Source organism: Pygocentrus nattereri, chromosome 28 (genome assembly GCF_015220715.1).
Source record: "Pygocentrus nattereri isolate fPygNat1 chromosome 28, fPygNat1.pri, whole genome shotgun sequence".
Lineage (NCBI taxonomy): Eukaryota > Metazoa > Chordata > Actinopteri > Characiformes > Serrasalmidae > Pygocentrus > Pygocentrus nattereri.
Window position 1 is genome coordinate 14,145,254 of NC_051238.1, and position 15,889 is coordinate 14,161,142.

A 15,889-nucleotide genomic window follows, 5' to 3' on the forward strand; every position below is an offset into this window, starting at 1 on the left:
GTTTCGAGCCCATCTCCACCTTCTGCGAACACACACAATATGCAAATATTCAACCCTCCAGGGTCATCAGCTCCTGTAGCAGCCATATTAATATGGGTGTGGGCACCTCCTCTCTCCTCTCTCCACTGGAGATGTTTATACATTCCAGGATTGTTATTCACACTCCCCCTAAAATAATAATCAGATCTGCTACTGCTGAGCCATTAAAACTCTTAAAACAACCATTTACCAACCTTGAGCAAACCTTTTTTCTCCTCTTTATCACACAGCTGTCAGACAGAGTGTAATAGAGGATGTAATGCGCAATGCCTTGCAGCATCTGGATACTTTAATACTGCCTCCATGCTGGCCCACCAAACTGGCATCACTCCATTTAATCTGGAGACAGCAGAGCCCAGGCTTTTCTTACAACACTGAATTCATTTCAGTTTGATTTTGAGTGGAGCTGCCATGTTTCAGACTCCCTGAAATGCATCTTAGTTAGCAATATATAATAAGATCAGGGGACCAAATTGGTCTGACAAATGAGGGGGAGCAACATTGAGATGCTACATGCAGGACAACTAGCTGAAAAAGTGCACCTGTAGCTCAATTTACCATTTTGTTTGCATTAAGAGCAATACTGTGATGTATTCTCTGATGCACATATCAGTTTCTTGCTTTTCACAGTGGCAGATTTTATTTTATTAATCTTATCTGTGTGTTGCAATAAATGCAATAAAAATAAAGAGTACACAATGTCCTCCTGCTTTTTTCAACCTTATATCTACACTGATAAAGCTCTCCTCCAATAATCATCCGTTTTTGCCAGTAATGTTGTCACCATGTAAACATTTACCTGGCTTCTTGCTGCCATTGGTCCCGATCCACTATGGGTTTTAAAAGCAAACATTTAGGCTAACTGAGCACTGCTGCATACAGCCCGTGTGTATGTGGCGCGTCTTCGTTCACTCAGCCCAGCTCTGTTTTAATTCAAGTTTAATTCAACAGACATCCTGAGGACCCTCAAATTTATCTGGCGTAATTTCAAAAAGAGTAAACCCCTCCACTTGCGCCCTGCCACATAAGATAAGATAATCCTTTATTAGTCCCACAGCGGGGAAATTCACAGTATTTTGCACCAGTAAATAAGATCTCCAAGCCATAAAACTTCTTTGTTTTATTCTGTGCCATTTTGTTATATTTTACTCCTTTAAACGAGTTTGTTACATATTTCTGTCCTTTTAAGTCTTCTTCCAGAACTGCTGACATGCACATAAATGACTCAATTTACAGTAATTTGCCCTGAACTCAAAGTAATTTATTTAAACCAGTGCAACGTTCCGACAAGCCCAAAGTTAGCTTACTATCTCATAAATCTAGAGGGATGTTATCCATGCTCATTGCTGTGTGCTTTTCTCTGAGGGCTTTTCCCCTCCAATTTGAAATAGTTAGGGCCACTTCTGCAAAGTTATACCTCAACATTTTGTATAAATATGATATCATAATAACACTGGAATATGAGGAGCACTGTCCAAGACTATAAAGTCTACAGCATAAATTAACAGAAAAGAGCTCATATCACAGAAAACCAATATATCATTGCATTCTTGGATTTGACTTCGTATGTAAATATAATTAAGAGTTCACCATCTATACATGGAAATTGAACAGTTTAAATAAATAAATAAATAAATACATACATACATCCATCAAGTAATAAACAAATAAAAATAGTGTTTGTGGTGTCATAAAAACATAAAAACCTATGTACAGTATTTATATATACTATATTTATATACACTATATACTGGTAATTGTGTGCTATTTGTGCCCAACTGATACTTCATATATAAATATGTGTGTGACATATTTTCTACAGCATGAAGGACCTGGGTTCGGCCCTATTTGTGAATGTGCATGTCTGTATATGCTTGTTAATGCTAATTAACCACGTTTATCCACGTTTGTGAAGTTATAATCAGTAGTTCAGCCTTGAATTTTAAAAAAAGGGTTCAATACAGGACAGCCAATCAGAACAGAGATCATTTACATATATCAATCTTAAAGGCTCAGTAACAAAACAATGTAATTTAATCATACGTTAGGAAATGGTCTTGTAAATGAAATCATTATGGGTGAATAAAACCACACAAAATATCATAAACAGAACTCAGATAAAAATACAATACAAGAACATTTATAAGATATAAGCCCTTTAACTTCAGCATTAATAGCCCGTCAGTAACTTTAACAAAACAACACTTGTTTTAATTGATGAGACACTCAGTACATACTGTACTACATACACACCATCTTTTTTGTGAGATCAGCCAACAGGACATTAATCTGTAATTTTTTAACGCTGCTCAGGCAGCATGTGGTAAATATTACAGCGGGGCTGATCGTGTTTGGCTATGTTTATTTTAAATGCAGTCTGAGTGTGTTTGTGAAAGAAAGAGCTTACTATAAGAGTATCTTAGGATAAACATGTGAAACTTGACTTTTAAATATTTTAGTGTGGGCAGAGTACCAAAGGGCGAGGGAGGGCAAGGCAGGGAAGAAATGTGGTGTTTCATATGTAAAACTTTTGGCACCCCTGGTGAAATTATGCTTTGTTGCTTTTTGTAAATGAAAATAATAATTATAATAATAATTCTCTATGGAGAACAGACATTTTAATACACAATCAAATGCATGGCCTTTGCAAAAGTTATGACATTTTTTTCAATATGTTAAATGGCAAACAAACTGTACACTAAAAGCCATTAAACATACAAACATGCCATATGTTATGTTCTTGTGCAGGATGTGTTAACTTGTTTTCAATTACAAAATCAACTAAGCAATGTATGCATGTAGGTATGTTTGCATGTGCAGTGGTAAGGGGACTTGATAAACTAATAGAAAAAACCAGTAGGGCCAGCCTTCGCTTTCTGAACAGCTTCGGTACTTCGTGATGCCCTCATACAAGAGCTAAAGTGTATGCAGCTGGATACAGAAATCTTCAAAAAGAAAAGCCTTCAGGTCTTTGAGGGATGAGGGAGCTGGAATCTTCTTGGCTGTTGCTTAGCTCTAAAATGTTCCATAGAGATTCAGTTATGTTTATATGTGATGATTGGGAAAGCTATGGAAGACGCTTGACTTTACACTGGAGTTCATGAACCCACTCTTGAAGTTGTCAAGCAGGGTCTACAGGGATTTATCATCTAGGAATTTAGAATATATCTTGGCTACAAGTGATTTCCAAACAGCCTACGATAAAGTCCAGCTTTCACAACATGTAGTTTCTGCAGAAACTGGGTTACAGAGGCGCTGATTCAATTCTGTGATCATTTTTGGCTGTACTTTTGCAATGTTTAGTAACTCTTCTGTTCAAGGGGAATTCAAAATTTTCAAAATTTCTACACAATTCATTTATTAAGATAAATGCAAAGATTTTAAGTCATAAAATAAAGAGGTTTTGCTTTAAGATTATTTTGCCTGCAATATTATTTTGCCATAAATGGATTTTAAAAGATCCATTTTAGACCAAAAAAAAAGTTTGTCATCAGGAAATATATCTGTAAAGAACCAGAGTTATAAATTCCTGAGATGCAGCTTTTAGAGACATTAAAGGCGACAGACGTCTGGTTCCTATCACTAACACTAAACAATTCTGACTATAACTTTCTCTTTAGCATCAAACCATTATGCTGACATTTTGAATAATCTTTCGATCACTATTCTGATGAGAATTCCTTGTAGACTTGTGATTTGGCCACTGCTGGTCCATATGACCGTACGCTTCGATATATCGGCAAATTCAGCTTCTTCCTTCATGCTCTGGCCTTCGGTAGCCCAAATGCAATCACTCCTATTTGCCAATCATGAACATCTGCTTTGTGACCCATTTTCCAGGCATCTAATGAAACATTCCCTGTACTGTGCCCTCTTTTCTCAATCAATGCATCCCATTGCACACAGGTATTTATAGTTCGATCATCCTCATGCAATGGCACACAAGGGGACAAATCTTTTGCCTGAGAGCTTATTTCTCATTTTGAAATTGCTTAGAGCTTAATATATTGCTTAGCGCTTAAAATAAGATCATTTAACTTATATCTATGTTTTTTTTTTGTTTTTTTTTTAACTTTTGAGTCATTTCATCATCAAATGATCTCACAAGAATGGCAGATAATATTGCAAGCATATTTCTTAAAACAAGCAATATTTTCTGTCAATGTAGTGATTATTTGACTAACTAAAATCATTAAAAAAAATAAGTCTAGAATAAGTTACATAATGTATATAATATTATATATACATAGTATATAGTATATAATTTTGTATACTGAAATAAATGTATACTGCCAAGATAAATTGCTTTTTAAAACTAACTTTCTTTTGCACAGTACTGTGTATATATGATACATGCTTAGCTTTAAGACCGTCTCCATATGGTTTCATTCTCTTATTCTTTAAAAATTCTCAGCTCAAACTCATATAGCCTCTCAGCATGACACTATCTGCGCACACACACAAACACACACACACTAAAACTCCCTTTCAACAGCATAAATATTAAAAAATGTTCCATCATGCTGTACCAAACACATCTGACCCAAGATAAGTGTAGACTTCTGGAGGAATGGCGAGAACGATAGAGAAATAAGGGAGAAAAAGGATGTGGATGTCATCTTATCTGACCTTCTCTTCGTAGTTAAGTTCTCAAAGCACAGATGAAGCTAAGGTCTAAAATTATGCTGTGAAAACAAGCAGTGTTAACAAGAAGAAAAATAATCACCAACATGCTCGGAATTACAACCGGCGCCTTTCTCCTGTGGGACACACCCACACCCATACACAGAGCGAAGTTAATTAAAACTGAGGTTTATTTTAGTCCCAGGCCGTGCTGCGGTGTGTTTGGATGGCTCTAATGACTTCATTAGGACATAAAAGTAGGACACCTACTAGTAAAGTTTGTTGGGGTCCCGGAGGCTGGGAATGGTATCTTTACTGCAGCTACTCACCCACACATACAAACACAGATGCAGTATTTTTGTACTGCAATCCATCATTTGGGAACAGTTCCCCAAATTACATCAAATGGCCACTTGTTACGGTCAACATGTTTATGTTTCAAAGACCTCACCTCAACCCAACAAGGTCTGTATTTGAAATTTTACATTTCTTTGCGTTTATATGTTCTCTGTTTATGACACAAACCGAAAAAAATGTTCCCCTTTCTTTGGGTAGTGCCCTGTGGATTAAAGCTGTTTGAAGCATTAAAGAACTGAAATTCCGTGGTAAAGATGGGTTAAATGCAAGGAAAGCATCCACAAAGCAAATACAGTGGTCAATATGTAGCTGAAATACATACGCACACACACACACACACACACACACACACACACACACACACACACACACACACACACACACACACACACACACACACACACACACACACACACTTATAAAACCACTTCTTCTAGGTCGCAGGGAGACCTGGAGCCTATCCCAGTGGCCACTGGGCAGAGGGCAGGATACACCCTGGACAGGTCGCCAGTCTATCACAGACATACACACTCACACACATTCTCATCTAGGGGCAATTTAGCATGGCTTTTACTGAAATAGTGTTATTATTAATAGTGTTATAAATAAATAAGTAAATAAATTAAGTAAATAAATGTGTTTCTCACTTCAATCATCATTCTGGTCTTTTGGTCTGAGGGGCTGCTTATTTTTTCAAAACTATAGAAACACCAATTTGACTGTGAATAAAAGCATAAAAATGGCATAAAAATTGCTATTTTATTATTATTATTATATAAAATTCCATCACTGCAGAACAAATTGTGGCATTTTTATAACAATAAAGTGACTGATTGGGCAAGAAGGGTTTTAATTCATGGCACTGATACTGACATCAACTAATGAAATGGCCATGTGCCAAATGGGAGTGAGAAAGCAGCCAGGGACAGCCAAGTGCTAAAAACCATTACAAAACACACACACACACACACACACACACACACACACACACACACACACACAATACATCATGACAAATTGATCTTAGTCATCAGTTTATTAATAGGGGCAGTGATGTATAAGTCTGGTATGTAAGCTTCTATTTTACATATACTACTGTGCACAAGCCAGAGACCACACTTGGTCTATTTTATTTCCGGCCATTAAGTACAAATAATTTATCAGTACAATTAATGTTCATGAGGTGATAAGATACAAGATGGTGGAAGGAAGGGGAAAATCAATGGATAATTACTTAAACAGCAGGAGTTTCTAAAATGGTAGTTCAAAAGATTATTAAAGATGTAGAGAAAATAATAAGAAAAAAAACCCTGGTGGGCCTGTTAGACCAACGAAATACTTGTCGTCAGATAAACAGCACTGAATATTTTCATCTAAGAGAGAGGAGAAAATCAAGCTCCACTCTTTCGTCAGATCTGAAAATATCCACAGACATTCCTATCCATCCTTCCACCAACTCACTGCTATGAGTCTGAAATGATGTGTAGCTGTCAAGAAGCTGTAAAGTAAGGGAAATAAAGAATATTTGCAAATTAAACAATGAATCTGGTGAAGGTGTTCTCAAAACAATGGACTGACCAACACAGAGCACAGTCAGAGTACCGTATACAACATGAGAGGAATTGTAGCGCAGCATGTATTCTGATGATATTGGTCTAAACACATCTGAAACATTTCAGTCACTAATAGAATGTTTTTCTTTATTGTATGTGAGTCAGCAGTGAGAGCACATCCATGCACGCACGCACAGTGAATAACTTTACTTCATCAGCTCTGTGGGTTCTGCATATGGGTCTGGCTATTAGCCAGTGGATGATAACATTACAGGGTTTGTTATTTCTCATGGAGTGTACGTACACACACACACACACACACACACACACACACACACACAGCATTCTTATAATCTCACCAAAGAAGCTCAATTTCTACACTCAAATGCTGACAGGAAATGTCAGTCCTGTAAAAGTGGTTAAATATTCCTCTGGTATTTCAGTGCCCACAGCTGACAGAGTTACACTGAACAACAAAAATGAGTGATAAGGAAGGAAAAAAAGGAAAAGACATGGACAAAGACAGAATAAGAGACAGGAGGGAGTCTAAAAAAAAGGCATTTCAGCGGGTCTAGGGGTGATGGCGCTAGCTGTGTGTTGACAGCCTACACCTCTTTCACAAGTCAGGAACTGAACAGTGACCTCCCACAGAAAGGGCATCTAATGGACTCATCCATTACAGTTACACTGAGAGAGAATGTAGCACAGCAGGCCACATGTGAGAGAACAGCAGAGAGGGGTGAGATGAATGAACGGCTTTCAGCAGCTGCTTCCTATACTAATTATCCAAAATATACAACAGCCTGTTTTTCCTACTGCCCCTACACACACACACACAGACACACACACACACATACACACACACACACACAAAGTTGTATTTATATGATATCAAGACATGAAGTCAGACATAAATGTACTGTATATGTGCAGGTACTTATAAAATTATAAAACAATTAATAAAATAAAATTGTGTACACCCCTCCTAATTATTCAGTTCTGGTATTTCAGCTACACCCATTGCCAACAACCATATAAAATCAAGCACAGAACCATGTAATCTCCATAAACAAGCACCAGCAGTAGAATGACTCGTACTAAAGGGCTCAGTGATTTGAAATGTGGCACTGTCAGGCTGCCATCTTTGTGAAATGGAGGCATCTCAACAACAGCTCAGCCAGACTACGCTAACTCACATAGCAGGGCCACTGAAGTGAGCCCTGAAGCACAAGAACTCTGTGGTGAGAGCCTCATGAAATAGGTGTCCATGGCAGAGCAGCTGCACACAAGCCTAAAGCATGCTGCCACAAGCCGTAGAAATGCGTTGTTTGGAGTGATGCTTCACTATCTGGCAGTCTGATGGATGAATCTGCACGGATGCCAGAAGAACGCTACCTAACAGAATGCACAGAGCCAACAGTAAAGTTTTTTGGAGGATGGTCTGGGACTGTGTTTCAGGGTTTGGGTTTGACATCTGGGAAGGCCCTTTCCTGTCACAGCGTCACCCGTGGCCCTGTGTACAAAGCAAGGTCCATAAACACATGGTTTGCTGTGCTTGGTGTGGAGGAACTCAAGTGGCCTGCACAGAGCCCTGACCTCAACCTCAATGAACACCTTTGGGATGGATTAGAATGTTGTCTAATACTTGTTCAATATCAATGCCGGACCTTACAAATGCTCTTTTGACTGAATGGGCACAAATGCACAAATTCCCAAAGGCATACATATACATACACACACACACACACACACACACACACACACACTATTTTGCCAAAAGTATTCACTGCATCCAACCCTTAAAATCACCAAGCGCAAAGCAAAGCGTTGAATGGAGTGGTGTAAAGGGCCACCACTTGACTCTACAGCAGTGGACATGTGTTCTCTGGAGTGAATAATCATGCTTCTCCGTCTGGCAATCGGATGGATGAGTCTGGGTTTGGCGGTTGCCAGGAGAACAGTACTTGATTGCATTGTGCCAAGTGTAAAGTTTGGTGAAGGGGGGATTATGGTGTTGGGTTGTTTTTCAGGAGTTGGGCTCGGCCCCTTAGTTCCAGTGAAAGGAACTCTTAATGCTTCAGCAGACCAAGAGATTCTGGACAATTTCATGCGCCCAACTTCGTGGGAGCAGTTTGGGGATGGTCCCTTCCTCTTCCAACATGACTGCACACCAATGCACAAAGCAAGGTCCATAAAGACATGGATGAGTGAGTTTGGCGTGGAAGAACTTGACTGGCCTGCACAGAGTCCAGTCCTAACCCTAGCATCAACCCGATAGAACACCTTTGGGATGAATTAGAGCGGAGACTGCGAGCCAGGCCATCTCGTACAACATCAGTGTCTGACCTCACAAATACGCTTCTGGAAGAACAGTAAAAAATTCCCATAAACACACTAAATTTTGTAGAAAGCTTAAACATAACCTTGAACATAACCTTAAACATAACCTTGACCTTAACTTTGGTAGCAAAAAATGTTTTTGATCTTTGTTATAAAATAAATAAATAAAAAGTATTTTGTTGGCTCTAATATTGTAGCTTTTATATTTTTTTCTCTTTTACACACACACACACACACACACACACACACTTTTTCTCTGCACCACAGGGGGAATGACAAACGCATTCAGGTCAAAGCAAGAGCACCCAGTAGATAATTCATGTATTTAACACACCTCCTTAACCTGGAAGAAACACACACTTCATCCACACCAGCCACACACACACTTACATGAAGAAATGCCCCATTAACAGTGTTTTCACTCTCTCAACATTCTATCAATCTAAAGCTTCCACAACACACACACACACACAGAATGCTGAAGACTGGCTTCAATGCAACACTTAACATTGTCTTCACCTTTCCTGCTCTCTGGCCGTTACTCCTCACCTCTCTCTCTCTTTTTTTTTTTTTTTACATGTTTGTCATTTCTTATGTCTCATTTCTCTCTCACCTTCTGCTTTTCTCCAACTTTCTGCTTCTCTCTCTCCATTTCTCAAGAATGTGCTCAATCACTCTTTCCACACTTTTTAAAATTTAGAGAGCTTTAGAAAAACAAAGAGAGAGAGAGAGAGAGAGAGAGAGAGAGAGAGAGAGAGAGAGAGAGAGAGAGAGAGAGAGAGAGAGAGAGAGAGAGAGAGAGAGAGAGAGAGAGAGAGGAGATATCTATGGGGAAGAGCTGCAGTGTTCCTGCAGGTGAGGCAGATTTATGTCAAACAGATTTATACTCTAAAGCTAAAGTACAGACAAAATTATTTTTGAAAGATCAACCCCCACAAGGCATCAGGACCAGACAAGATTCCTGGACGGGCCCTCAGAGCATGTGCGAACGAGCTGGCTAATGTACTGACCTCCATTTTCAATCTCTCTCTCAGCCAGAGCATTGTTCCCACCTGCTACAAAAGGACAGTCATTGTCCCCATCCCTAAGAAGAGCCCCCCCCCACCTGCCTGAATGACTACAGACCAGTAGCACTCGCTCCAATCATTATGAAGTGCTTTGAGAGAGTGGTGCTGGCCCACATCCAAGACAGCATACCGGACACGCTGGACCCCCTGCAGTACGCCTACCGTCACAACAGATCCACCTTGGACGCAGTCGCTGCTGCCCTTCACTACTCCCTCTCCCACCTGGAAAACAAAGACTCCTACATCAGGATGCTCTTTGTTGACTACAGCTCAGCCTTCAATACGGTCATCCCACACAAACTCACCCACAAACTCTCCACACTCGGCCTGCACCCCACCCTCTGTGACTGGCTTCTGGACTTTCTGACTGGCAGGCCCCAGTCTGTCAGGATCAGCAATAGGACTTCAGCCAGCATCACCACCTACATCGGCATCCCCCAGGGCTGCGTCCTCAGCCCTATTCTCTACACCCTGTTCACCCATGACTGTGTCGCCTACCACAAGGACAACATCATCCTGAAGTTTGCTGACGACACAGCAGTGATAGGACATATCACTGGTGGAAATGAAGCAGCCTACAGGAGGGAGGTGACCATGACTGGTGTCATGGTGTGATGAAAACACGGACAAGACGAAGGAGCTGATAGTGGACACGAGGAAGGAGAGGAGACCTCATCGGCCACTTTTCATCCAACAGCTCGAGGTGGAGAGGGTGAGCAGCTTTAAATACCTGGGTGTCCACATCAGTGAGGACCTCACATGGTCACTGAACGCCAAGCAGCTAGTCAGAAAGGCTCAACAGCGGCTGTACTTCTTGAGGAGGCTGAGGAAGTTTGGGGTGTCTCCGGTGATCCTCAGCAACTTCTACAACTGCGTCATTGAGAGCCTCCTGACCAGCTGCATCACCGTGATGGACCGTAAATGCCTACAGAGAGTAGTGAAGACTGCAGAGAAGATCACCAATTCTCCACTGCACTCTCTGCAGAACATCTACAACCATAGAGTCCAAAGGAAGGCTGCCTCCATCATCAAAGACCCCACCCACCCCCAGCACGGACTGTTCAAACCTCTGCCCTCAGGCCGGAGGTATAGGAGTATGATGTGCAAGACCTCCAGACTAAAGAACTCCTTTTTCCCCACCGCAATCAGAGTTCTGAACCAGAAATAACTATTCACACTTCGGTCTGCCCAGACTTAGGTACAGACGTGTGATGTGTATCCCACTGGTAAAGAACTCTTTCCTCAGGAATAACCTGCACCTACTGTCACTTTACTGTAGCACATGTTTACAATTGCACTATTGCACTTTACCACTCATTTCTGCTGCAGATAATCATGTTCCCAGCGAGGCACAGCACTATCCATACCACTGTAATTTATACACTGTAACCTAACCTGTTGTAAATTTAAAACCTCTATTAGTATCCTCTATTTAGTGCGTTATTTCTTGATTAATATATATGCTTGTATATATACTCTTTTGTATTTTTAATGTTATATTTGGCAATTCGTAGCGAGGAGCAAAGTAAGTTTTTCATTGTATATAAGGAAACTTGTTTCCTCTGTGCAAATGACAATAAACACTTTGAACTTGAAAATTATTCTCATTCTTTCTCATACACAAACATACACACATGATTACACAAACTGGGACTCAAGCAAACATCAAGCACAAACCCAGAATTTGAGGCAGAAATGAGTAAACACAACACAATAAACACACAGAACACAAGCTGCACACAGAGCAGCAGTAGGAGTAGAAGCCTCAGGAGTTCTCAGGAGCGCTTTGAGTTTCCTCCTACTCATACAGTGCAGAGGCTTCATCTGAGATTCGAGTCCTTTTGTACCAAGCCTCTGTGAAAGAATGCTGATCTATGATCAGCTCCCCCAGCAAGAGGAGTTATTCATCTCCATATCATACATTCCAGACACAGAGATCAGATTCTTACACTGAAGGGTCTGACACGTATGACCTCACTGCCAGAAAAGCTGCATTCAAAACTCTGCCAGAATAAATCTTCCCCACCAGCAGAGAATTCTTTTCCATCTGTGTCCACAGCACTGCCAGCACATACAGACAAGGTAGTATTCATCTCTCCTTTAAGGTATGTTCACATCTGAAACTGAGAGCTAATAATACATGGACAGTGCTTTACCATTCACTCATTATAAATAATAATCCTGTGTGATCTGTTCACAATGTAAGGGAGTTAATCTATATTCCCAACATAATATACTGATGAGGTTGTGCATCAACATACCCAAATAAGGAACTCCGTGTGTAAGCCAGTTTTGCCTATGCAAAAATTTTATTTCATTTTTGAAAACAGCTGCTTTTGCATGCTGTGGTTAACAAAAATATTCCAAGGCCAACATACTTTGTCCTGTGTACACCCCTACCCGAATGTCAGATCTTCTGAACTAAAAGGCCATTAAGTAGCCCAAATTAAAATACAAGCAAAAATGAGTACAAGCCAGCTGAGACTCATACATATTTAAAGTGGAACCTCCACCAATTTTTCAGCACCATTCAGTCGCTTTGATATGAAATTGCATTGTAGAGAAACACATCAACTAATGAATTCTTTACAACAGCGCTGACAGGAACCAGGGGTCACAGCATCTACAACACAAATATAGCCCTTTTATTTACTATGCAAAATTACCACGTGTTTTGAACCTACATGTGTTTTGTCTGTTTTCACATGTGATGTTCCTGGTAAAAGAGCATCGCAACACCCTGCATGAACCTCTCTGGCATGAATTGATTTCAAAAAATGTGTTTAAGCCTAAAACTTTATCACAAAACTACTGTAAAACATCATGTTCGGCATCAGGGAGCATGTTCGTAACCATTTCATGTAACAAGTACCTGTGAGGGAGCAAGTGTAAGCTTGCACATAGCATCTACATAGCACTGTACTTGTGCTCTGGTAAAAATGATGCTTTCAAGCCGAGGTCCAGCACTACCCTCTGTTGGCCCAACTGTAATTGCACGACAGAACAAATCCACAAACGCCAAATCCCCTCACTTAACTAACTAGAACCACATGGTGCAGAGCTCTACAGATCTGACCAACGCAACGCTGGGTCCAGTTCGCCTCAGCATAAATTAAGCTTATCATAAAACTATTTATAAAGGCATTTCAGACCGAATTCACATTCTGATAAATATGTCAGGAACTTGGAAGACAGGCACTGAAAGGATTCAGACTGCTGGGCTTTTTTCATAAATGATAAATAATACAGTATTTATCATGCATTAAGCCTAACCATTAAAATAAACCATGCCATTTCAGCACATCATAGTTATTAATAGGGGCCATTTGTAACGTGTATTGTATGTGGTGAGTGTGAGCACTCGCTATTCCTCTTTGTCTCCACAGAATAATTTAAGTCAATTTGACCTATTTTGCAGTATTTTACAGTAAATTATAATAAATAGGCATTGATAAAGAAAGTAGTTCTCATTTATTTGAAATGTACAAGCAAAGTTGGAACCAAAGTATTGTATTATCAAATATACTGACGCATCTCAAATATAAAATACATCTCAAAAATAAAATATATACAAAACCAACAATAGAGGTGAAAGTCACTCAGGAGCTGCTGAAAAAGACATCAGATGCCATGGAAACAAAGAACACTACAAAACTATGTCTACTAGAACTTGCAATAAGTAAAGCAGATTTAATAAAGTTTGCATTAGGAATGTGAAGTAAAAATGCTTATCTGTATTATTTTCTGGAAACAAAGTGAAGCAGTAAACACTGTGTAAAAAGCAGAATCTCACCATTTGCAGATGTTTTTGCACGTTGGAATAGCAACAACACTGTGTTTGGTTTCTCACTTTTCAGGATTATACAAATTGATACAAATTTAGGTTCATTAAAGTCATGAATTGGAAATCAGACATTTTCTTTTAAAAGCAACTCTGAGTCAGCTGAGTGTTCTCAGTCAGTGATGGGTGGTGGTGGGAGGGGAAAATGAAACATGATTTTATTGGTTAATATTGTTTTTCACAGCTGCTGGTGCACAGTGACAATCAAATCTGTACAAGAGGCAAGCAAAAGACAATATGAAAACAAGAACTTGGTGGTTTAAATAGAATGTTAAGATAAATATGGACATGAACCAACAATAAAAAGGTCATTTTAATTTGAACCAGTATTGCAGTTTATTTTAGATTATTTATAGACTGACTGACTACTTCATTAATTGCACCTCCTTGTTTCTACACTCAGTGTCCATTTTATCTACTTTGCCATATAGGTGCACTTTGTGGTTCTACAATTACAGACAGTGGTCCATCTGTTAGCCCCCCTTTTACCCATTTTTCAGTGGTCAAGACCCCCACAGAACCACCACAGAGCGGGTATTATTTGGGTGGTGGATTATTCTCTGCACTGTAGTAACACTGATGTGGTGGTGGTGAGTTAGTGTGTGTTGTGCTGGTCTAAGCGGATCAGACACAGCAGTGCTGCTGGAGTTTTTAAACACTACTGTGAAAGGGGGCTAATAAAAGTATGCAGAGAAACAGATTATTGTAGAAGTTCAAAGTGCACCTATACTGTAAGCAGTGCTGATAAAATGCGCAAAGAGTGTAGATACAAGGAGGTGTACATAGTGAACTGGCTGGCCAGTGTATATCCTACACAAAATAACTCAATTAAGTCTACAGTGTTTTAGCCTCAAGCTTAAACTTAAAGTTGTATGAAAACCAGGCAACAGTGGATGAAAAAAGACTAGATCTAAACCGCGATACAGCACCTGGGCACAGTACAATAGAAAACAACACTTTAGAAATGAGGATGAGGGCTGAAGAGTGCTCTTCTTGAAAAAACAATGGATGAGAAAAGAAGAGAAACCATAAAATAACTGCCACTGGCATCACCAACACCTTTTTCATCTTTAATGCAAAATCGGTTGATCATGGAAAACTTCAACAGATTTCTAAGGGCTAAAATAATGAATGCAAACGCAGTCAGAATGGCCAGATTACAATACGTCAAAGTACAAAGATGGGAATACAGGGATCTAGAACAAGATGAGACGGAGATAAAGCTCTACTTATGTCCTGGGAAGGTTAGGAGAAGTGTGGAGAAAGCAAAGAATTTCACAGTATATTACCTCATCTGTGAAACGCGCTGGATTTACTGTCAAAGCGCTTGCATGTGTGGCAGCCTATAGAACTCGCTCACTCATTTGTAGTCACAGTGCTACCATGGTGTTACATGGTGTTAGCAGTCAGTGACTCCACTGTTTAATGTAATGCAGAACTATTTTGTTTGCCTATTAACAGTTTTTATAATATTACAATGTGTTGCTGACCCTAAAAAGACTATCTTTGCAAATGCACACTGATAAAAAGGACTGCAGCCTGAAATCCCTTAACACAAGCTACAGCTAGGAATGGCTGAAATTTCAAAGGAAAATGATAACATGTCAGTAAGGTGCAAGTATGGTAATTATACAAAGACAAATTCACACTACATGCCATAGAAGTCCCATTTTTGGTTCTCTAAGAAAAAAAAAAATCAATAGCTCGTTTGTTAAAGAAACACTTTCACAAAAATTGTGTGTGTGCATGAAGAACCTTTACATAAGGTAAAATTTATAAACCAATAACAGGCTTCTTAGATCTGCATGCCCAAGACAAGAATCATTTAGGAACCTTTATGGTTTATGTTATGATAAAGATTTATGTTTACTTGCTCATACTCTAAAGGATGAGGAATGCTGAACACATCCATTATGAGAGTAATAAAACAATCCTAATATCTATAGAGGTCACTATTTTTATCAAGCGCTATAATCTTGACTAGTCCTTGGGTGACCACTGATTCAATGTTTGCCTTTTTTATCTCTCTTTTATATTTACATTTCTACTAGCCTCAGTACCAGAACATG